This window comes from Larus michahellis, chromosome 9 (assembly GCF_964199755.1).
Source record: "Larus michahellis chromosome 9, bLarMic1.1, whole genome shotgun sequence".
Classification (NCBI taxonomy): Eukaryota; Metazoa; Chordata; class Aves; order Charadriiformes; family Laridae; genus Larus; species Larus michahellis.
In genome coordinates this window covers 36155017-36178285 of record NC_133904.1, presented here as the reverse complement: position 1 = coordinate 36178285, position 23269 = coordinate 36155017, and the positions used below count along the sequence as shown (strand labels likewise).

The 23269-nt window shown below is 40.8% G+C and overlaps 1 long non-coding RNA gene across 1 annotated transcript in view; it reads right to left on the bottom strand.

Moving 5' to 3' along the window:
* Positions 1–23269, bottom strand: part of LOC141748718 (uncharacterized) — an 88523-nt gene that overhangs the window by 16917 nt on the left and 48337 nt on the right. The window contains exons 3-4 of the long non-coding RNA XR_012589081.1: positions 20769–20845; positions 18946–19031 (exon numbers count right to left, since the gene is read on the bottom strand). This is a non-coding gene — a long non-coding RNA (uncharacterized LOC141748718). The remainder of the gene's footprint in view (positions 1–18945; positions 19032–20768; positions 20846–23269) is intronic.

Sequence of the window (23269 nt, the reverse complement as noted above, 5' to 3'; positions counted from 1 at the left end):
GGGCCAGGTCTAAAGATATTACCTCGCTTTTCACAGTGCTTCCAAAAAGACTAAATTCTCCTGAAAAAAGACGTTGACACGAGAAAAGTGCTCAATGCAAAGATGAAAAAGGTGCCACCTTCCTCCTTGGCACACGTCTGGTTCTTCCTTAGCTTAAGTCATATCAGGTATATGTCAGTATATTTACATGGAGAACATGGATTACCAAGCCAGTCAGCAAAGAGTAAATTTGCAGCTGGACTTCAAGGATTACACACAAGGAAAAAACTACACCAAAGCAACAATATAATTCCCCATGACCTTACCTTGAGACTAGTCACCTTGCAAACTTGCTTGGATCACAAAATATTTTGTACCACTAAAAATATTTAGGAGATGGCAGGGTTATAGTTTATGAAGATCCCAAGCTCCCTGCAGTGTTAAACTGTATAAATCCAGACTAAATGTTGCCTCGTATTTTGACCGTACATGGAGCTACAGCATACGTGCATATGTTAGCTCCTTTGATGGTTTTCAACATTGAGAAGGGTTCCTATCATGCTGTGAGGGTATTTATTTGCATTGGTCTCATTTTATCTCTGCGAGACATGTCCTTTGCTGTCCACAGCCTTGGAAACTGAATTTTAGATGTTTGCCAGAAACATGCCATGAACATCCAAGCAAGCAAAGGTAACAACCGTGCCACAGAGAAAAAAAAAAAAAAAAAAGAAAAAAAAGAATACCTTTATGCAGGAAAATATTCATAGAAATCCCAGTCTAAGCAGGGAGAAATGCTAAATTCAAGAAATAAATTAGTCATCTATAATATGCACTCAGACCTAGCCTGAAATGTGCTATTAACTCATTTTATACTGCAAAACTCTAGGGGCAAGAGCCACATCTTCCACTACAGGATTTGTACAGTCAAATTAAAGGACATTAATGGCACTCACCAAGCACTAGCACTATGAGGTGGCCTTACTGAGCAAACTCTGAGCCCGTGGCACTGATGGTCTTGAATAACTTCCATTTGTGTGAGATCCTTCTTACAGTAATGAACCGTTATCAGGCTACGTAAAAGCTGAATTAGGAACCCCCAATTTGAAATACAGTATTTAAAACATAGCAAGGAGTCCTTTCCCTCCCTGGAGATCACTGGTGTCCCAAACAAATGGAAGGATTATAACAAGCCATTGTGCATTATTTTCTGTTTCTCAATGACCTCGTTCCCATGCTCTCTGCAATTCTGAGATGGGAAACTAAAGCTCGAGGGTAGATCTTCAGCTGGAGTAATTCAGCCCTGCTCGCCGTGTCGGTACACAGCAGGGAGAGAGCATCTCCTAGTCAACACATGAAACTCGGAAACTTTAATTTCTTGGCCTGAATAAAATGCGGAAGATGCCTTTTCAACATCAACAAACAGGTGAGTAGGAACATATTTACAAACATGAATTTTGGGGTGACTTCAATGACAGAAATTTTGCTTTTTGACAACTCACAAAGTTGGGGTGCATTTCTCAGAAGAATTGCATAGGTTTTAATTTTTGGCCTGGGACAGGTTACATGATGCAGTTCAAATGACTGTTGACATAGGGCTTTTTTTTTCCAGGTTTGTTTGATTATTACCATTAATATAGGCATGTGGTGAGAACATTCAGAGAAAGAGCTGCATTCTGCCTTATTATTATCTTGGTAAAATATTTTTTATTTTCTTAAAATTGTGTATGTTGCACACTGATGATCCTTGCAATGCCTTACAAATAATGCATTTATACATCATTTAAATCACACGTTATAATTTATAGGTTAGTTATTTTATTTTGGTGCCAATCAAAATGGGAAGCTGTATGAAAAAGCTTAGATTAGGAGAAAGAGATTTTTCATGGTAAGCTTTGATAAACTAATGATGATATTATAAGAGCTACCACAGAAAAACCTGCCAACTAATAATTAGCTTGTTCCTGTTTATTTAAATGTTCCACCTTGTGCTGTTTTGTAAAAAGTTAATAATTACAGCATAGTTATGTAAATAGGTGAGTCTGCACTAGCTAAAACCTGCAACGCTGAACTGCAGTTCTACCTCATCTGTGAAGAGTGGATATTGAGACTTCAGCCCTTTTTTATTGCAGCATACAACACCCTTCTGAAGAGGTGTTTGATGTTTTGTCCCAGTAACTCCCGTCAGATTGGCAGGGTGAAGACGACCACCCAAGCCCCGTCCCAGCACAGACACAGGGATGGTTTTGAACCAGTGCTGCCTTTGCAGAGACTTCAGTGCTGATGTTGCTGGGTCAGCACAGACAGGGGCACACACGGCAGCTGAGCAGGCACGCAGAAAATCACTGTAAAGTAATTTCCTCCTCAGTCTGCCTTGCCCTCACCCCACCAGGCTGGAAGATCCAGTGGCTTCCAGTGGTTCCCAGAGCACACACATGAGATGGTGGTGGTTCTGCTAGGCAGCCACCTGCTCTCTTGTCATCCACAAGCTAAAATACATTCAAAAAAATCTTAATTAAACATTTTCATTTACATATCCTTTTCTGTATTTGTCCCCGAGATCTTATCAAACACCCATAGGATGAGAAATGAGCTGCTGTCAATCAGCTACATTGTCCCCATAATAAAAGATATTCTTGAGGAACCAACTCTCCCAACATCATGAACCCCAAAACGTACCCATGTGCTCAGACCCCAGGGGAGCACAGGCATCCTGGCTGCTCCTAAAAAGCCTCCTAGCAGAGACCTGGACAAAGCACACGTCTCTGACTCCTGGAGACTGCCCAAACACAGCTGCTACTCTCTGCTCGCTGCCCATGCCACGGTGGTTAAATGCTGACACTGCTCACTGCCTCCCTCGTATATGGCAGACCTCTGGCAGCTGTTGATGAATGTGGTTTCAGGATGAGCTGTGTTAGTTCACATGTATTTGTACTTGTAAAGCCACCTCCTGCTGTGACCCAGCCAACCACGGCCATATGGACCAGTGGGAGCCCCGCTGGCTACGTGTGCAGATAGCCCTTTGGTCAGATTTGGCAGCAGGACTATCCAGCGGCCCTCCACACTATGCAGAGTCACCTCCATAAATCATGGACTACCACGCATCTCTTCAGCAATCTAGAGGCCGTCCATCTGGACCATGGGCACAGACCTCCACCTCTTGGCATCAAGGTGGTGGGCAATGGTAGCAAGGCAGCTTGGGCAGCCCAGGATGCTAAATGCTCTCCGTGGTAAAGGGATGCTCTCAGAGCAATGCAAGGCACCAGCTCAAATCACCTCAAGCCCTAGACGAGCCCTAGTCTTCCCATCACCCTTGAAAGAACCGTTGGGGAGCAAGTCCACCTCAGCTGACATCATCCTTTCTGCATAGAGAAACTCAAGTGCTTGGAAAACAAACTTTCCTCTTACAAAGAAGAAAACACCTCTCACACTTGCCCCTTCCAACCTTTTTGCTGCCTAGAACAAATTGTTGCTGCTGATGTTGTTGCATTCCTGCAGAAAGGAGCAGATTAGCCTATAAGGTTTAGAAATATCATTTGCCTTCTTCCCCACAGATGGCAAACTCTTTGGTTTCTGCCACCAGTAAACATAAAAATAAATCATCAAGATATGATCTGCTAACATATTCAAAATGATGTTTGGCCTGAATATTTTTTTTTTTAGCTTCAAACATCAATTTCATTTTGTAATGAATACATGCTTCGTCTCATAACATTTCATTTTTCATACATTTAGCAAAATTGCTTAACTGATACATTTTTTCCAAAACTGCTTTATTTCTACCCTAAAAACACACAAATCAAAGACTCACACACTTATATAATGTACAGAATTCCCTACTGTTGGTTCCATTGCTACGTTATAAAATATTCATAATATATTTTTTTTTTCCCCCCCACAAAATGAATTTGGTATCCTGACTTCTTTACATAAATCACACTAAGACACACGGACAAAACTTTACAGGTGTCTCCGTGCAGCTATTTCCAGTTTTACTTGCTCCCCTCTCCGAAGCAGAACCTCCCCCAGCACCGACCCGGGCGCTCTGGTGCCATATCGGAAACACCAGCAAGGCACATCCAGCCCTCACTTCCCAAGCTTAACGTCCTTTGCAATTCTTGTCTGAGCAGTTGTTCGCTGAAGACAAGAAGACTTATTTCTATTCATTCCCTGCATAATCCACCTCATGAATTTACACCTCACCTACCCGCACATTCAAGGATCCAGAAATACAAAATATTTCCCACTGTGTTTTAAACCCACATCCTCCTGGATACAAGATAAGAGCTTAATAGCTTTGACACTGCACTGTTTTCATATTCATGCATAAGTTATGGATACAGCAACAGATCAGCACTCCTTTGTGCCTCTCATTGGCTCTGGTTCGCTGCCTTAAACTGTCTGAGTCAAGGCCACGTTTTAATGCCATAGACGCTCTATTCAAATACCAGTATGACCACATTTTAAAAGCCACCCTGTACCACTTCATTGCCGCAGATGTCCTTTACATCTGGCAAGGGCCGTTTCTCTGCATGTCAACAGTAATTCAGTTTAACAGCTGTCTCTTTTGACAAGCTTAGTGTCAGACTCTAAAATGACAGGGTGACAGTTTTCCTTTTCTTTAACAGAACATAGTGCAAATTAACCATTTGAATGCAGGAGCACTGAACGCCTCCCGAATACAGTTTTCAGAGTCAACTGAATAGGATTTAGGAATTGTTGGTATTAACAACCAAAGCTGAAAACCTGTAGGGTCTGGCAAATCAGGGCACTTTTCCTGTAATTGAGATTCGTACCTGAAATCTAAATGTTTGACGCCCACAAAACTTTAAATTGAGATGAAATATATCAGAGGTAAACACTGGGAATTTGCAAACAGGTATGATTGGTACTTTTCCTGCATTGCATAAATACAAGGGAGAACTTTCTGTATATTTAGTTAAAATACTGGTTAATACAGTAGCTAGAGGTACCGTGTGTATCAGCTTTCAAATGGCACACTGTGCACACACATATTTTCCACAAATGCCAGATGTACAAAAGCACCTCAGCATAATTTCTCCAGAACTAAAACTATGCCTGAGATAATACTGTACATCTTAATGATTGAAACCTTTAGCACAAAAACCAGCTTGTGGACAGTAACAAAGTGCCACCGTGATGTATGAATCTCCAGTAAATGCTACAAAAACACCGCTTTAATCTGGTGCAAGAGTGAGCTTTATGACGCTGGCTGTGTATTAGGCTCACATAAAAGTGAATTAAAAAAAAATATAAACATTACACTACACGTATTTAATCCGCATACTGATGTAAGTTGTACGGTGAGCCACTTCATCGCGCTAATGTTATACCATGGCTGCCACAACGAGGAGGAGCGAGGCTTCCCTGATTTGGTTCTTGTTCTATCAAAACCAATGGCAAACCTCAAAGCAACTGCAGTGGGACTGAACTCCAGCTCACACAATTTATGTGATTTTAAAGAACTATGAAAGCCTTTCTGCTGCTTGCTGCTGGGTAAGCAGTTACATCAAAAGCACTACCAAAAAAAAACGGGTTGAAAGGATGACACAGAGAGCATAACATTTAAATGCCTTTAGTAATTGCTTTTGTTTGCTTATTTATATGTTGCCTTAAGTATTTGTATTTGTTACCCATTGCCATAGCATCTGGGCATCTGATAATATTTGGAAAGATTCACCATCAAATGCCTATTACTATCTCTAAAAGGCGTGTTTGTTTCCATGAGATTTCTCATGAACTCTTCAGTCTCATAATACAGCCAAGTTCTTCCTCTTTTATTCATCTCTCTCTAACACATAACTGGTCATGACCTGCAGAAGAATTCATTTATGCCCAACCACTCCATAGCCAGGTCTCTCATACAGTAAAACTCGCGTGTCCCTGCTCTGCTGGGACAGAGATGCTGACGGTGCTAGCTCCCTACTGGCTCCTCTCTTACCCAACGTGCCCTGTCTTTTCCATAGCCCGGGAATTCATACTTTCATAGCCAGAGGTGAGCCTGTGCGAAGGGAACATATCGCTAACATTTTATTAATATATCATGAAGCTAAGTCAGCTGCAAACACGTATTTTTAGCACAACATCAGCCCCATGGGAGTGTGCAGGTTGCTGGGTTTGGAGAGGTAGGTTGTTATTAGTGCTGCACACTTTGAGCTTGGCTACACCATAGCATATATAATCATTTAAAATATTTAACTTCCCTAAAATCTATCAGACGCCTGAAACACTAATAATTCTATAACTTAAGCTAAACAGAGTACTATTCAGCTGTAAATTTTATGGCTACTATCTCCACCTCTTATGAAGTGTGAAAAGAGGCTTCATATCTGTCAGTCTTTTCTCAGAAATGACTTTCGCTGATTACTTAAACTTTCGTTAAATAAGCTTTCCACAAGCTGTAAAAACAGAACACAGTAGGGAAAAAATTGGCTCTCTTTTAAAAGTGCTGTAAAGTCTCTTTTTGAATGAGTAATTAGAAATGTGTAAACTCTTTTATGGATATGTGAGAAGCGCACACAAAAAAATTTGACATTCCATGCAAGTATTTCTGTGTGCTATCAGATTTCATTGTATTTCGCAGAGACCAAAACTATACAGACCCAAAATACACATACATTAGTGGACATGGGTTATTTGCCAAGAAGGAATTTACATACAGTACAAGGAAAACATCCTAATTTAAATCTACGACAATGGATACTCACATTCTTAAAGAGAAATCAGAGTTGTTTGTCTTTCTGCTCATATTTATACAGATTGCAAAGCTGTTGACAGAGCACGATTCGAGCTGGGCCTTTCCAACTGCTTACTGTTATTTTTATTGCCATTGTCAGCTATCTTTTCCGTATCGAGAATCGAGCTCAGATGAAGACGTTCTGATTTCCCAAACCCCTACATGAACACAAAGAGATGCCGTATGACCTGGCGGTCAGGCAGGGAGCAGGCAGCAAGGAAACCCGAGTCCCACTGCTGACCCTCATCCCCTTGAAAACTCCCAAAAATCCTTACCTAAACCAATGCACTTTTCCATCTTCATTTCTACACACACACACACACAAGTCGTCCGTCCCCAAATGAGAGTCTGCAGATGCTCCGTGACCCCCTTGTACCATCATCGCTTTCAATTCCTCTCCCTCCCCTTAAAACTCACATTATTTGTGCTGAAAACTTGCTTTGACTTTAAACCTCATGATCAGCTGCATGGCAGGGGGGCAAGTATCTTCATCGAAAAATAAGCGAAAGAAACCTATAGACAAGGGAAGATGGGTGCTACCCCTGTGTGATTTCCCACCTCCCCAGGAGAGGGGACAGGGCATCTCGGGGACACCGAGATGGAAAGCCTCCCCCCTCCAAAGTGGTAGGATGTTTGCTCGAAAAGCCGGTGGATGTCACGCTGTGTACACGTACTGTGCACTATAAATAGTAATGTCTTCTACGCTCCTCTCCATGGAAAAACCTGCAGGAGGGCAAATAGTCTCAAATCTGTGTAGTTTTCCAGCCAAAGAGAGCCAGCCTCATTCCCTCCTCGGTGGGGAAGCCGTAGGTAGGGGGTATGCCCCTCCAACCCCGTGGAGTCGGAGGAGCCAGAGGAAAAAGCAGGTCCCAGGTAATGACTCTGAGGGTGAAGAGCTGCCCCCCGCCCGCTCCCCAGCCTCCCCTTCCCCAGCGGGTCCGGCGGCCGTTTGCCTTTCCCCTGCCATGAGCAAACTCGGCCCCTCTTCGAGAAGGTGCATCATTACGCAGGCAGCATGAGCGGCCTCGCAGCTCCTCGCTCCCTGAAGCATCCCTGTTCGAGGGGAGCGTGCCCTGAGGAGGAGCTGCTGCCAGCTGCTGCTCCCCCTCCGACCCCCACAGATTTCCAGCACGGAAATGGTGCTGAGGACTCCCAGGGAGAGCAAAGCACCGCAGCGCGCTCTCGCTTCTCCCAGTAAAGACCTTAGTGCCATTATTATTTATTTTTTTTCAGTCCCCAAGAGAGTGACTCAGACCCCACCTGCACAGTTCAATAGTCCTGTTGCTGGCAGAGCAATGCCACCGCTCCTGCTCCCCACGACGCCGCTCCGAGCAAGTTCTCTGGCAGAGCATTCCCAGGCACAATTCAGTGCCAAGTCGGTTATAAAACCAACCACAGCGCGAATGTTTTCGAGTAGAAGAACAAAAGTACGAGAAAGGGAAAAGCTTCACACATCTTTAGTGTGGAGAATGTATTTAGTGCTCCCAGAAGCTATTAGATGGGGTGATGCAGGCAATTTATTGTTTTGTCAATACCTTTTATTTTGATTTAATAACTTACAAAACCTATGGTCTATCTGTAGCACAGCCTCAACTTTCTTTACACAACCCCACTTAACTTTCAAACGCTTTAACTTTCAGGTCAAATCTCTGTCATATTGATAAATGGGTCTATTTAAATTTTTATCACTGAAGAATTCTCTCTGGTGTATTTTTCACTATCAGATTTCACGCACAAAATAACAGGATACTTATTATTTTTTGTTATCCACCACACACACACAAAAACAAGAGTCACTACAAAAAGCACAGATTCATGGGGAAGCATCTGTAATTTGTCTGTAATAGTATCATTCCTACAGACATTTCATACGGAGAGAGGTAGGATACATTCAGCAATAAAGTGTAAAAACACAGGGCAGAAAGACCTACTATAGGCTATATACACGAACTGCAAATTATCTGCATGCTAACAAGTAAACGAGTCAAAGTATTTTACCCCCACCCTCCCGAGGCATTACGATGCATGAAGTTTAATCTTATTTTGGCTATCTGACTATTGCTTCATTAAGCAAACTAAGAAAAACTGCTGCAAAGTCAACAAATTTTTAGATACTACTGTAAATAATCACCTGGCTTTCCTGCCAATAATCGGGACCAAATATACAATCCTTATAGCCCTAAGTATGCTATATATGTTTAACCTTTACTTTAAAATGCTATTAAATGCTGAACGCTGTGGCTACTGTAAAGATAGTAAAAACAGATACTGCAGGAATATAACAGTGTTTAATGACAAGTTACAAAGAGTTCTACTGAAAGAAAAGCAAGAGCAGGAAAGGTTAAATAAACAGAAACCACAGTACTTCCCATCTTTCTTACATTAACTTTCAATAACTATAAAGTAAAATTTCTGCTATATATGAGTTGATTTCCCAGATCTGTGCATTAAATATTTACTTCTAACTATAAAGTTATGTGAGACCCAAACAAAAACTAATTTGCATTATTAATGATGCAAGAAATGTGATGTTCAGTCCCTTAAGATTCATAATAAAGAAGAAAATGTTGGAGATTTACTTTCTTTCTTCATTTTAAAAGGCAAGTTAAAACGATAAAACTTATTTAATTAACAGAGACTCTATTTATGAATTAGTTGTTTCTGCCAGCAAGAATGTTTTTAAAAAAAAACTGTCTGAAATGAGACTGAGACTACAAAGAGTCCATTTTCAGCTTGGGAGTCTCAAGGGAAAAATCAAAGGGTTTCTTTCTTTCAACAGTTTGGGTGAGATGATATTTTGAGATGTTGACAGCTGCCAAACTGCAGAACCAGTGAAGACCTACCAAACTGAAATCATTTTTATCCTTTTGAATTTTTCTCAATATCCAGCTCAACTTCCTTTTACAGCTCACAACCAAAATTTCTACTCAGTTAAAAGGTTTTTCCTTTCCTTCAATGCTCATGTCTACTGCTTTGGGACAAAAATGAACTCTCTCTCTTATAAAATTAACCGTAAATAATAGAGAACCATTATTACTACCTATTAGTAGTGTTTCTATTATAGTAATGTATTAATTGCATTCCTTTTCTTCCTTCTTATGTGCTCAGTGTGGAACCAAATTTCAACAGTTAATCATCTTAATCATCTCTATCACACTGGATGTTCTCACTCTGTTTACTTACAAGATATTAGTAAAACAGAACTAACCATCTTTGCTCTAATAAACAAAGTAGAAGTAAAAGCCAACATTTAAAACTTGTTTTCTATTTTTCTGACAGAAGCTGTTTATTAGATTCAAAATAAGCCAGCCTTCAGTAAATAATAATAACAACACCAACGCTTCATATTCCATTTGCTTGCTAAATCCTGGTTTCCACTGCTAAAGCCATCCCTCCTTTTCTAGCTCCTTCATCTCAACTGGCCCCATGACCAGCCTTGTGGTAGCTTCTCACCTGCTTCAGAGATCTGCCCCATGCTTCCTCTTAAAGCCTCTTCCCCCGCAGACAACCAGCCTGTGTTTTTCCTTCTTCGTCACATATTCATTAACCAAATCAAAGTCGAACAAGCCCTTTCCTCTCATTGTTCAAGCTGTCAGCGTCGGCAACAGCCTCTGCTTCGGCTTCTTCCACCTGCTTCTACCTTCTTCCCAGCCTTCCCCCATGTGCTCCCCTCTTGCTGTCACACCTGTCTTGAAGAAGACCTCTTTAATCCTCCTACAAGCAACAATTTCTTTCTAAACTTGTCCTTTAAGAGTCCGTCCCAGGCATCCTTCTGCCCTGTTCCCCTCTTAACCCTATGCACACTCCCTTCCTGTACGCTGGTAGGACCTGTCTCCATTTGGTTCACTCCCACCAAAACCAGCTCACACAACACCAGGCTGAAGAAAGCCAAGAGTCATCCTCCAGAAGGGGAAGGGCAGAGCCCTGCTGGGGGTGAGCCTCCAGCGCTGCTTCAGCAGATCCAGTTTCTGATGTTCTTTGCTGTTACAGCACTGACCACGAAGGAGTATCTTCTGCGCTTGTGACCCTCACCACTGTGATACAGAGGACCTTCTGGATTCCTGTAACAAGGCATTTCTGTGCTCAGCTTTGTGAGATAGGATGCAAATATTATTTGAAAATAAGATGACTGACTTCTGCTGGCACAAACTCCTCAGAATTTGGATTAACTGCACTTTGGGGCACTTTTTTATTAAAAAAAAACCCTTTATGTTTAATTAAAAAATAATTCAAGAACAGAGGTTCAAATATTGGCCACTGCAGATATTCACTATTTGAAAAGATTTTCAAAATACATTTTCTTGTGAATTATCAGGAGAGCTTAACGCACAGCAAAGATGGTGATGTGAGAGAGAGGATAATATCCCCAGCTATACTCACCGACCTCTTCCGATCAGCGATCCAAGGACTAACTCAGAGTCACATGATGAATTAGGATGGATCTATATCAAATTTGCCAGCAGCAGGGCAGATCATGGCCATCAGGTCCCAGCAATGCTGCTCCCTCAGGACAAACACACAACAGGCATCAAACAAGAGTTGCGTTTGCCTCCCCTTACTCCCCTGCGCTAGCTCTAGACATTTACATTTGAAAATAGTATCTGCCACTCCCACAAACCAGGTATTTTTCTTTTCTGTCTGAACCCGAATTAAAAAAAAATCCAAATCTACGGGTGTTTGACCTGAAAGCGTGGTAGAAGGAAGCTGTTGGGATAATGTTCTGGCATCAACGTGGCACGAGAAAGGAAGAGAAAATGGGCGGTGAGAAAGCAAATCCTGTTGAAATATGATTAAGTGACACTGAAGATAAGGAAAACCATGAAAACTAAAGGGCAGGCAAAGGGGATTTTAAGTGCAATATAAAAGGGGATTTGCGGGACATGTAATTGCTCCTTTAAATGTTGATTAAACATAGATTGGTTTTTTGCCTCTCATTTACAGTCACAGATCATTTTGTTTCTGTCTGTGCCCTCTGCAGGCACCAATGGAAGCTGAAGGTGCTTGGCACTTTTGTATCTACTGCATGTTTATGTTCTATTCTCGCTCCCTAAGCACATTTACAAGTAAAGATGAAAACAGGAGGCATAAAGAGAAGAATGTGCCATGAAGTATCTCCAGCATTCTGAGAAAAAAAGGCTCATGATTTTCTGTAAGATGATGGTTAAATTGCAACCACACTCCAAATCAAGCTTTATCAATTGCCATTTCTGACTAGGCAAGCCTGGCTTCTGGTTGTGTTTTTCCTTACATGCCATTTGCTGAAGTAGAAAGTCTGCTGGAAATATTAAGGGATGGAGGAACTTGTTTTAATTATTTTTTTTTGTTAAATTCTTTGTGCTGATGCAACCCGCTACGTATTTCAATGAATTACTAATTGTGAGTGAATCATCATTCTTAGCATTGAGAGAAACTGTCTTTATTCTCCCCTTTCCGTACCTGCCCACCTCCACCAAACCCAGCCCTCGCTGTGCCATTTTTCTTTGAAGGCCATTCACAGACCTAAGCGGACTAGGGCAAACAGCCCTCCTGTTCCCAGGTGGGACAACCTGCTCAAGAGGCGGCCTTCCAAAGTGTTTAATCTCATCATTTCTATTATTTTCTCTTCTCCTCCAGATAAGAACATTTCATTCAATCTTTAAATTCAACAGGATCCCTGGTGGAGGGGAAAGACATGGAGGGAGGGAGGAATGGATGGAGGGAGGGAGGGAGGAAGGGAGGAAATACCTCATGTCTCTTTTGGGGACAGTCCCATGCATTTTACTGAATTTTTCTGCCATCTTAACTCCAAGGGGTTCCTCAAACCCCTCTTCATGCTGTGTTGCTCACTCTGCTCCAACACAAACTCAGGATGGAGGAAAGGCGGGTGCGTGCAGACAGGGCTAGTTGCCCCAGCGCTCCAGAAGAGGAGACCTCCCTACCAACCCTGCAAAACTAACATTATACCGAGATAAATATGTAGCTTTCTCTGAGTATCAAATCTGCATTTTATTTTTTTTACTTGGTATGGGAAATCCTGACTCACGCCTGTGGCTGGGATTGGGCATGTGTGATACGTGCTCATCTAGTATTGCTTGTGGCCAGTTAGAAAAATCTTATAATCCACCACAGGTTTAAAACATAATTTAAACCTGCCAAGTCTCATAACTTCCAAGAAGGCAAATTTACCATAAAGAGAATGGTTTCCACGTTCTAGATTTTATATTCAGATCTCTGGCACACAGGCTTGCCACCAAAGAAATCTTTTATGCACGCACATAATCAACGGAAGCCTTCATTTTCGCTGCGGTTAGATTTAACGTGATAATGAATATTCCAGTGTCAGCTCTGGGTAAACGGATGGGGTTTCACCTCAGATTCCCTCCTTTAAATATCTCACGCAGGCACACGCTTGCTGAGTGGTAAATAATTTAGCAGCACCAGCAGAAGGACACCTGAGATGTGTTCAGCACGCAGGCGTACCTGCCTCGCTCCTCTACTGCCCCGTGTTCCTGCTCGTGTAAACAGCACCAGCAGCGCAGCAAAGAGTGTAAAGGCTTGATTACCTATTTATACCTGCCCCTTGCAATGGAGGGCACACAGAAAAAAACACACGGCTTCAGCAAGCTGCCTGCGGAAAAACTCCCCCCAGTGCACCACGGTCACCCATGAAGGTCCCATTGGGCTCAGCGCTGCTCAGCCGGTTCCAGAGGGACACAGAAGGTCTGGGCAGGGAAGCTCGGTGGTGTTGTCCCAGACTAATGCCAGAGCCATGAGGAACACACGTTCCCTAATTAGCTACATTTATTTTTATTATAATTTGCAGAACTGCAGATGATACTTCGCATTCATTTGGGAGTCCCTCTGTAGTTTGCAAACATTTACCCACCCCATATGAGGTAAATTCCTTCACGCTAATTTTGTGGACGTGGAATGCAGCTGAATTAATATTACTGTGGAAATCTTTGCTGCCAGATTTCCCTGCCTGTGTCACCATATTTTGCCCTCGTTACCTTACTAGGGCTACCTGGGGCAGCGGCTTTCCAACATAACTGCTAGGTATCTGCTGCTTCTTTGGGCTTTTCACCTATTTTGCAATTATTGGCTGTTTTTTTCCTCTCCTTCTTTTTGCCAGTTTCAAGTTTCCACTCCGACACCAAATGCTTTCCTCTTTTTCTACCGCTGTTAACACTAGGCAGATCAAACAAACACAAAAGTGTTTTCTCAAAAAATAATCATTAAGCATATCGTGTAGTTTAGTTCAAGTGACAGCTGAATATTTGTTTCATTAATAAGTAATTTGCAATTAATTCATGGAATCATTTCTAAAAGAACATTGTGATGTTTCCATGGTTTTAAAGTGGCAAAACACTAGTCATTTTTTTGACAAAATTTCTGTACAAATTGCTCCTATGCATCCACTGGGAAAATCCAAACAAGGAGTGTCCCCATGATGTGGGAAGGCGGCTCCCATGGCAAGGCACCTACATACAATATGCGAATAACTGCAGTATTTAGGATTTGAATTTCAGGTGTATGGATGCTCACGCTGCTCCATTCAAATTATTAGTAATGAAATTACTAAAGGTACCATTTTTTCCATTTAAGGCTCGTAAACAACTCCTCTCCATGCTGAAAAAAATAACAAAATCTCCAATACAAATTGTTCATTGGATCTCCTTTCAATCAAAATCATTGGACAAATGAATGATTGTTATCCTGCCATCTGAAACCAAAGATGCTCCACACCTCGCAAAGGCTTCTGAGGCTCTAAAATCACACCAGGAGTTATGGGCCACCTCTCCACCAGCTAAGCATGTCTCCCTTGGAGGTCCATCCTCAAGCCTATGAAGGTCATCTTCTGCCTGGTATGGAATAGGCACCATTTTTGCCCAGAGAAGTTGTGGATGCCCCATCCCTGGAGTTGTTCAAGGTCAGGCTGGATGGGGCTTTGAGCAATCTGGTCTAGTGGGAGGTGTCCCTGCCCAGGGCAGGGGGGTGGAACAAGATGATCTTTAAGGTCCTTTCCAACCCAAACCACTCTATGATTCTATTTTATTGACATTTTATTAAGAATTAAAAAGCAGTTTACCATCTTTCACAGTGTTCTTTGTAACCTTATGAACTGAAGTGATTTGGGAATAAACAACACAGGAAGGTGTCTTTAATCCTGGACACCAGAACCGCTTCCACTCCAAACACCAGGACCTGATACCTGCCCAGCAAAGACTAGGACATTTCTAAGCCACAGAAACAATTACAATCGTTGCCATATCACCTTCTCAATAACCTTCCCCCAAAATTATAGGTTAGAGAGTTGTCTGTAATCATTAACTGCCTCAAGGAGAGAGACGCATTACCAAAGCAACAAACCTCTAATCAACAGAGTGGGAGCAGTGCAGAAGAGAAAAATAACTCCTTAACAAGCAAGTTGCAATAGTCTAAAAAAAAAAAAAAAAAAAAAAAATCTGATTTGGCACATGTAGTTAGCACCCCACAGCTGCAAAATTAAAATGTTGGAAAAAGTGAACATCATAAATTTGTGCCTACTTGGGAATGCAATTTGCTAGAATTACACTTTCAGATGGAAGTGCTTACAGGTTTTCATATTCAGCAGCAAGAGGACCAATTATATTAACGAACAGCTCTGAAGTGACACAACAGAGAGCTGGTGAAAAAAATTATCAGATACTTGTTTTTCAATTAAAAATGAAAAAAATACTTTTTTTTAAACTGAAAAAATGCCCAATTTCAAGCTATCCTAATTGAGATTAATAGATAGCTAACCTGGTGTCTGGAAAGCAAAGTTCTAGACCCTTTTATAAAAGTGTTTAACTGGAAGGGTGCTTTAATTTGTCAGGAAGATCAGGTTAAAATTAATATTTTAAAAATTGTTGCAATGCCATAACTTATGAGCTAAAAATTAATAAATTTGGATAAGAGAATCTATAAATTGTCTGTCAAGAAAACCTGGAAACAACCAGCTATTTTGTGTCTTCCGTCAATAACACTGTGCTTCGCTACACAACGATTTCCATGATAAGATGTGACTTTCCCTTGAATGCAATTTGCAACCTATTAGCTGGATCCAGTTTCCACTGAAGTAAATGAAAAGACTACCATTGACTTCAATGAGAGCTGGATTAGGCTCTGTTCACATTCACAGTGGAAAAAAAAAATCTTAATGATTATTTATGCCAGAAATTCCAGTGTAAAAAGCAAAATTGGTGCAAATGTGTTGAAGAATTTGAAGAGAAAAATGAGTACAGTGGATATAAAATATGATTCCACTAAAAATTATAACTTACTAATTACTCTGAATAAGCTTATAGAAATGCTATAGATGTAATTAAATGGCACAAATATACTTCCAAATCCAATTATAGCAATGGAGCTATGATTATACAGTTGCATTAAGAGTTAAAATAAAATATGATGCCAGATAAATGGTTATATTAGAAAGGTATTATTAGATTCTCTTGCATTTATTCACCATTGAGCGCCACCAACCCTTGAAGGGACAAATAGAAGAAAAGAGACAGAGGAGAAAGGCTGTTCGCTTGCTAAATATAGACAGTAACAACTGAGCTATTTCTACTAGAAAAGATAAAAGGAGAGGTACCAGCTACCAATACATGACTTGCACAACAAATCAAAACACTGACTCTTATTCACAGTCCTACAGCTCCACCAGAATTAACAACTTTTGTAAATACCAGAGCATAAAAGAAGTAAAACTTGAAAAGGATTTACTGCAGAAAGTTGAAAAATCGCAGAGAAAACACAATATACCAATAAAGAGCCAATTATTGCAACCATCAATATTCAGCAGTGGACCATCAGAGGAAAAGATATGCAGATTCAATTAGGAAAAAATACAGTCATGCCTATCATTTGGCAGAAGAGCATTACTTACACATACGAAAAGGGACACTCGCTTTATTTAGATGTTTAAATAATAATTTGATACTTTACCCATTATTGTCAAGAACTTAACAATTGGAGGAAACAAATACATGCACTGTCTTGAGTCCCTTTCTGATTTAACACTAAAATAAGTCACCCTTTGCTTCAGTCTCTCTTGTCCTTGAAATTCGTATTGACTTTATATATATATATGTTTATATATATATATATATATACACACACACACATTTATGTATGTAGTGTATCAGGTTTGCCAACTTTTGAAACCCAAGAGAAATATTCACCAATTGCCAGAAACTGTTAGGTCATGCTTAAATGACTTACAACTTTACCTGTTTTTAAAATTCAAACATAAACCAGGCACGACATGCATGGGGGTTTTTTGTGAGAATTCCTCTCAGTGGATTCGTAAATGCTTGTTTAGAGGTTTCCCATTAATAAATACCTGCAGTTTATCCCTGTTTTCCAGTCACAAGGAGAGGGGTGGTTTATAATGGCACACAGACTGTACCTACACTCCCCAGGTACATGTTGGGCCAGTAGCATAATAAAAAGACGGGGGGGAAAGAAGAAAAAAAAAAACCTAAAAATAGTCTTTTATTCTGCTTTTGCTGTTATATTATAAAGACAAACAGAAACCTCCACATGCTCAGCTATGCCTTGGCTAAGCAAATCTCATAAATGTCTGAATTTCCCATTATGGCCATGATTTCTAGAGGGAGATGAAATCTTTACCTCTCTCTAAATTGATGGGAGTCTCCCTCCTCCCTTCAGATGCCAGAATATGGAAGTAGAAGACTACCCCTCTGAAGGCTGTATTTTATAATACTCTGATGAGATGCCTTTTGATTTAGGGTTTGCATGAAGGAAGAAAAAAAAAAAAATCCATGTAGTCTGCCAGCTCATCTAACCCAACTTTAATCACTTACTGTGTAGACAGCTATATCTGAGCTAGTCATCTAAAATCCCTTTAAAGTCAATGGCGAGAAATAGATGTTTTTAGGATGCAATTAATTGATTGGAAGGAAGAAAGATCTATCATCTATGGAAAAGAATTGTGGCCCAGAGGATTCTGCTTTTCTCCATTTACTTTACAGGGAGTTCACACATTTGCATTGTAGTTGTCATCTAAAAGGGGTGAGAAGAATATCACCATTTTCTATTAACCAATCTCTCCTTTAAAAAAAAAAAAAATAATATCTCTTTTAACGTTCCCCTTCCCTTCTGTTTCTACACCTAGTCTATCCTGGGACATCAGTTCAATTTTTTACACTGTAAGCCCAGTAAGCCTTCAAGGAAATGTATTCATTCATCAGGTGGCAATGAAAACTTCTGGATCATACATGACCACTCACCTGGGCCAGCAGAGCTGACCCATCATGTTTAAAAAACACGTTAACGGAGAGTTTCATGACAATTATCACAGAAATATTCAGAACTGTGCAGATAAAGGAAAACTGCCTTCCATTTTACCACTCTCCCAAGGACCCATCGGCCCAGGACTCTAGGTCATGTCCAAAATGTACCAGAAAATTATGATGATTACATATAGCCTAATGAGCTGGGCTGTGGTGATTTTCATGGAGACAGAGAAAAATATTCCCCCTCAAGAGGTCATGGCACATCTGTCAACTTGAAAACATAGCAAACTTCAGGAGGAGGAAAAATTAATAATAATAAATTTGTCTTCATCAAGTAAGATCCAATGAAGTCAACCTGAAATAAGTTTTGCCAGACTTAAATATTGTGGAGACCCCCAACTGCCTTTCTTTCGCCTAATCTACCACCCAATGGATAGCCCTGTGCAATTTTGTTCTGCTTTTACAAGCTGGTGAACCAGCCTATTTCCTCTCACCCACCAAAGAGCAACCATTGTACTGAAGATCTTTGAGAAATCTGCCGCACACTCTGACATAAGGGAGTAAGTTTTGTTTCATGTTCTCCTTACGCTGGGGCATTCATCTTCAAAGTGCCTTGCACGCAACCGCGGAGCCTTAGAAGCGTATCAGGGGCAATTCAAAGAGCTTTGCACGGAGCAGGAGGGGGTTCCTGTTCAAAGCTGCAGCCTTGCATCTGCCAGAGAAGAGCAGATTCAAAACCGAAGAGGTCACTTCACCTACCTGTAGTGGGATCTCATATTCAGAAGACTCCAACTAAAAATAAGGGATATTTAGACAGTGTGATAACTGAAACCCTCTAGGCAATGCTCTTTCTCTCTCTCCCTCACACACAGACACATACAGAGCCATGTCTCCTTTAGAAAAAAACCCCAAAACTGTAGGAGACATAATGGCCTCCAGAAAACTTACAGATTAGCTCCATCTATAGCATCCTCCTGGTTTGAACACAAAAGTTTCCAATGAGCTGGACCAGCACAGACCTCTCTTCAAAACACCTGAAACAAAGAAACTGGAATAAGCAGTTGTTTAGTATATGATAGAGTGGTAAAAACACGGATTTCTTTCAATTATCCAATTTAATGCTATATTTAATGCCATGGAGGAACTATCCCGCTTGGTTCAGAAATTACAATTACCTCTTCTGCCATCAGACCTGGAAGCCCGTAGATAACATACGGGCTGTGCTAGGGTGGGCCCTATCTAAACACAGAGCAAGAGAGCTGCTTTCCCCAGAATTTGTCATTTACATGGGAAACACAGAAAAGTACGGAAGCAAGTATTGTTCTCCTCATTTTATACAGGGAGAACTGAGACAAGGAGAGATGCGAGTTCATGTACAAGTAGATCAACAGATGTTTAATGCCATTGACAACGTTAAGGAAATCAGAAGTGGATTGCTAAGTGAAGCAGAAGTATAATAGTCTTGCAGATTATCTGTGGCAGCTTTGTATCAGGCACTTGACTTTTTTTAAAAAAAAAAACAATTTAGATTAAATCTTTGTAACGCCTGCTTTTTGATAAGATGTAAGTAGCTCTGCATCTGCAAGGAAGTCTCATGTTTGCTACTGAGAGAGGACAGTGGCATCTATGGGACTTAATCCCACTGCCCTGAGTTGGCAGGCTCTAACCCTGATCCCCGTCCCATCACACATGTGGCACTAGCCACCTCCTTCCTCCTTCAAACATTGACTGCCTCAGGTACAGACCTCATCTCTGTATACCGTTCCTAACAACTGTAATAGTTCCTCAGTATCTAATGTCTTCGAGGACTTATTTTTTCTTTTTTTTTAAATAGTAGGTTAAAATGCACACCATCCTACAATCTATCCTCTATCCTCCTTTCTCAAACTCCTCTGACTTATGTTATGGTCTCATTAAAATCCGTAAAGCCTTTGGGACAGTCTTTGTCTGAATGGCGCTTCATATATACAGTCACATTACTACCGGTATGGTATATTTTTGTATTAGAAGTACCTGGCTTTGTTTTTCTTTTAAACTGATTTTTAACATGGCCTCCATTGCCACGTGCTTCATTTTGCTGCAGTGCTGACTGCGGTATTTCAGATTCAGCGTGCTTACTCCAAGTTCAGTTTATAACAGCAGGCCAAGATGCATCATAAACTTTATCTCTGATTCCCCTTCTTATGTAACATTTGTGTTTTCTCAAATTTTCCTACTTAGCACTGCAAATGATTACTTTAAAGCATCTGATCAAATATATTGGGATCTGGGAGATAATTCCAAGATTTTAATTTAATTGTAGAATTATGCATGTACTGCATATAATCTGTCACCATGTATAGCTTCGTTTGCTACAAGGCATCTCTCAAGAAGAGCTAACCATTTTGAGACCCTTTCATGCCATAAGGCTGCTAGAACACACACTATGCTGTACAACCTGCTTTCAGACTGTTTCAAAGCCTGTGTTTGCAATGTGTTTCCTTTTTTCCATATTTTGTTCTCATTTTTGTTGCTCTTGCAGTGACCTCACCTGGAGCAACGAGGCTGCAAGCCCCCCATAGGTCTTCACAGGAAGAGCAATTGGTGTATGCCCCATATGTTTCCCGGGTTGTAAAACAGCATAAAAGCATAAATGAAGAGCCTCGTACTATCTTTCTTCCTGCTGTGTGTAATCAAGCCAAAAAGTATCCCTTACTAAGAAGGAACCCGCAAATTACCTTGGCGTACCTGACCCACCAGCAGTAATACAACATTATTTTCCCCCCACTCACATCATCGGTGTGGAGCTGGATCTCCTGCTGAGCTCCTCCAGCAGGTCCGCAGTGCTGCTGGTCTGCATAATGCCTGGCTTGGATTTAAAAAAAAAAAAAAACAAAAAAAAAAAACAAACAAAAAAAAAAACCACAACAAACTGAATTTGAATGAGATACAAACCTTTGCCACCAAAATATGTGAAATATTTTTTAAGAACTTTACATCATTTTACATATTGCAGAATTGACCCCATATATCCGGGAAGTCTGAAACTGAAATAAGATTTAATGCGGCTAAGAAATAATCACAGGAAAGCATTTTGGATTCAGACAAGTATGAAGTAAGGCAGTCTATTTTATTCAAAGAAAGCTAAGGGTACCTTTCATTACATTCAACTACATCAATTACACAGTGCTTTAATGGAAAAGGATTAAAATGTACAAAGGTAAAACAAACAGCATTACTGCAATGTCCAGTAGGAAACAACTTCCTTACGTGGCAGATAAGATTACAGAATTACTGAAAAAAGGAAGGAAGGAAGGAAGGATTTCATGTACCTTGACCAGATTCACTGCAATGTGACGTAAACCCAGGACACTGCAGCACATACATTTTGGAAATTAGCCCCGGCATCACCATGCTGAACCTCATTGCCAGAGCTCAGATCTGAACTCTCTATTTCTGTATTTCCTATTTACTTCTAGCCAGAGAAGTATTATTTCATAAATGCTAAGTTTTAGATAATGTTCTGTTTCTTTAAGTCTCTTCAAATTGTGTCTGTACTGTCCCAGATCATTGCAAACTATTTACTTCACTTCTATCCACATTTTCACTTGCAGGATGTGTGCTATTCAGCCCTATATTCCTTAAAAGTTTGATAACAAGTTCTTCATTTGCCTAATTTGGGCTTAATTCAAGGCTGGGGTAAATCGTTACAACTCAGAGGAAGTCAATAGGAGCACAGCGACTTACATCAGCTTTGTGTCGGTAAATACTGACAAGATTGATCTCAAATTTTTTCAGAACAAAAGATTTTTGAAGATGGATTAAACAACATAAATGCTGAGCTGTTTTGGTAGACTGCAAATGGCATAACACATGCATTGTGTGACATCTCTGAATTATCCCTTCGTGGTAATGTTGACATTACATGGTATTGACTCATGGAAGAAGCTTAAATACCCTTTTAAGTTTTCAAGACTCTTTGACAAAGCACTATTTCATTAACAAAATGTTAATGGAATCTAGGAAGCTTGAATATACAGTATAGCCTGCTGGTTTCAAGAAGTTCTGTTCACTCACCAAGAGACGTGACTGCAACAGAGGAACGTAATTCTTATTTTTAGGCCAACAGAAAAGGGAGCATCTCAAGCAGGACACTCATTGGTTGAAAAAGGAGGACCCAAAGCTACTTCCACAGAGCTCCACTAAAGGGCTACCACACCTTCTGCTGGAGAAGGTCAAAATAGCACAAACAAGAGAAAATACATCAATACAAGGTAAGCTAGGAGAGATAGCAGGGTTGACATTGCCTTGGAGCTAAGGCTTCTTGCTTGTGAAAAGGAGGAAGACCGAGAGAGCATCAGTATGAAGAATACACGCTCTGGGGTTGTGTTTGGGAAAAGGTTAATTATGTGCCTACATCTAAAATTGTTGGCTGTCAGTATCCTGCTAATGACACAAATGGCTCTCAAATAAGTACAGGCTTTTATATTTGATGGGCTTACTGATAGGAACAGACCTTGGTTTTCAGGTCTTGATCCGACCCAGAGCAGGGACTTGATGGTGAGAGAGGGGCAGTGCAGGCAGAGGAGATGGCCTTGCCGGATGTCCTGTGTCACTCGCCAGGATGACAGGGGGGAAGCCCTGTCATGGTAAGGCAGGGGTACGCGAGGGATTGGTTTTCACTCCAGCCAGAACCTTTCACCTGTGAAGAGCAGAGAGCAGGTTCCCCTCCCGATGACGGGTGCTCACTGTCTGCTAGGAGTGATTTTCATCACAGCCAGCAGCTGAGTGGGGAAGACCCAGTCACTGCTGAGCAGCGTCCTGCCACCACAGATGAAAGGTAGCTTTGAACACTGGAAAAACAGACACCTTTTTTTTTTTTTTTAAATTGCCTTTTCTGATGTCCATAGAGCAATAGATTGTTTATGAACAACCACCCACAAATCTTTTTATCAGTAACCTTATAACTATTTACAATGCACGCTGCTCATGACTGTGAGATACTCCCAACACCTTTTCAACATTGAACTCCATATAGATACCATTTATAAGTCAAATCTTTGCGTGAAAGGTGACAGACCTTTTGAAGGGCAAATTTTATTCACACATTGGATAGTCAAATTTCTAAATTTAAGCTTTTCTGCTGTTTTCTAGATCTGCAATTGCTTTAAGAAATCAGGAAAGTCATTATTAACAGAAGAGATTGGAAGGGATGGGCAGGGAAATAGTAAACCTCTGCCCATTTGCTTGCTTCCTGAATTTGACAGCATTTTGTGTACCAACAGCTTCCACA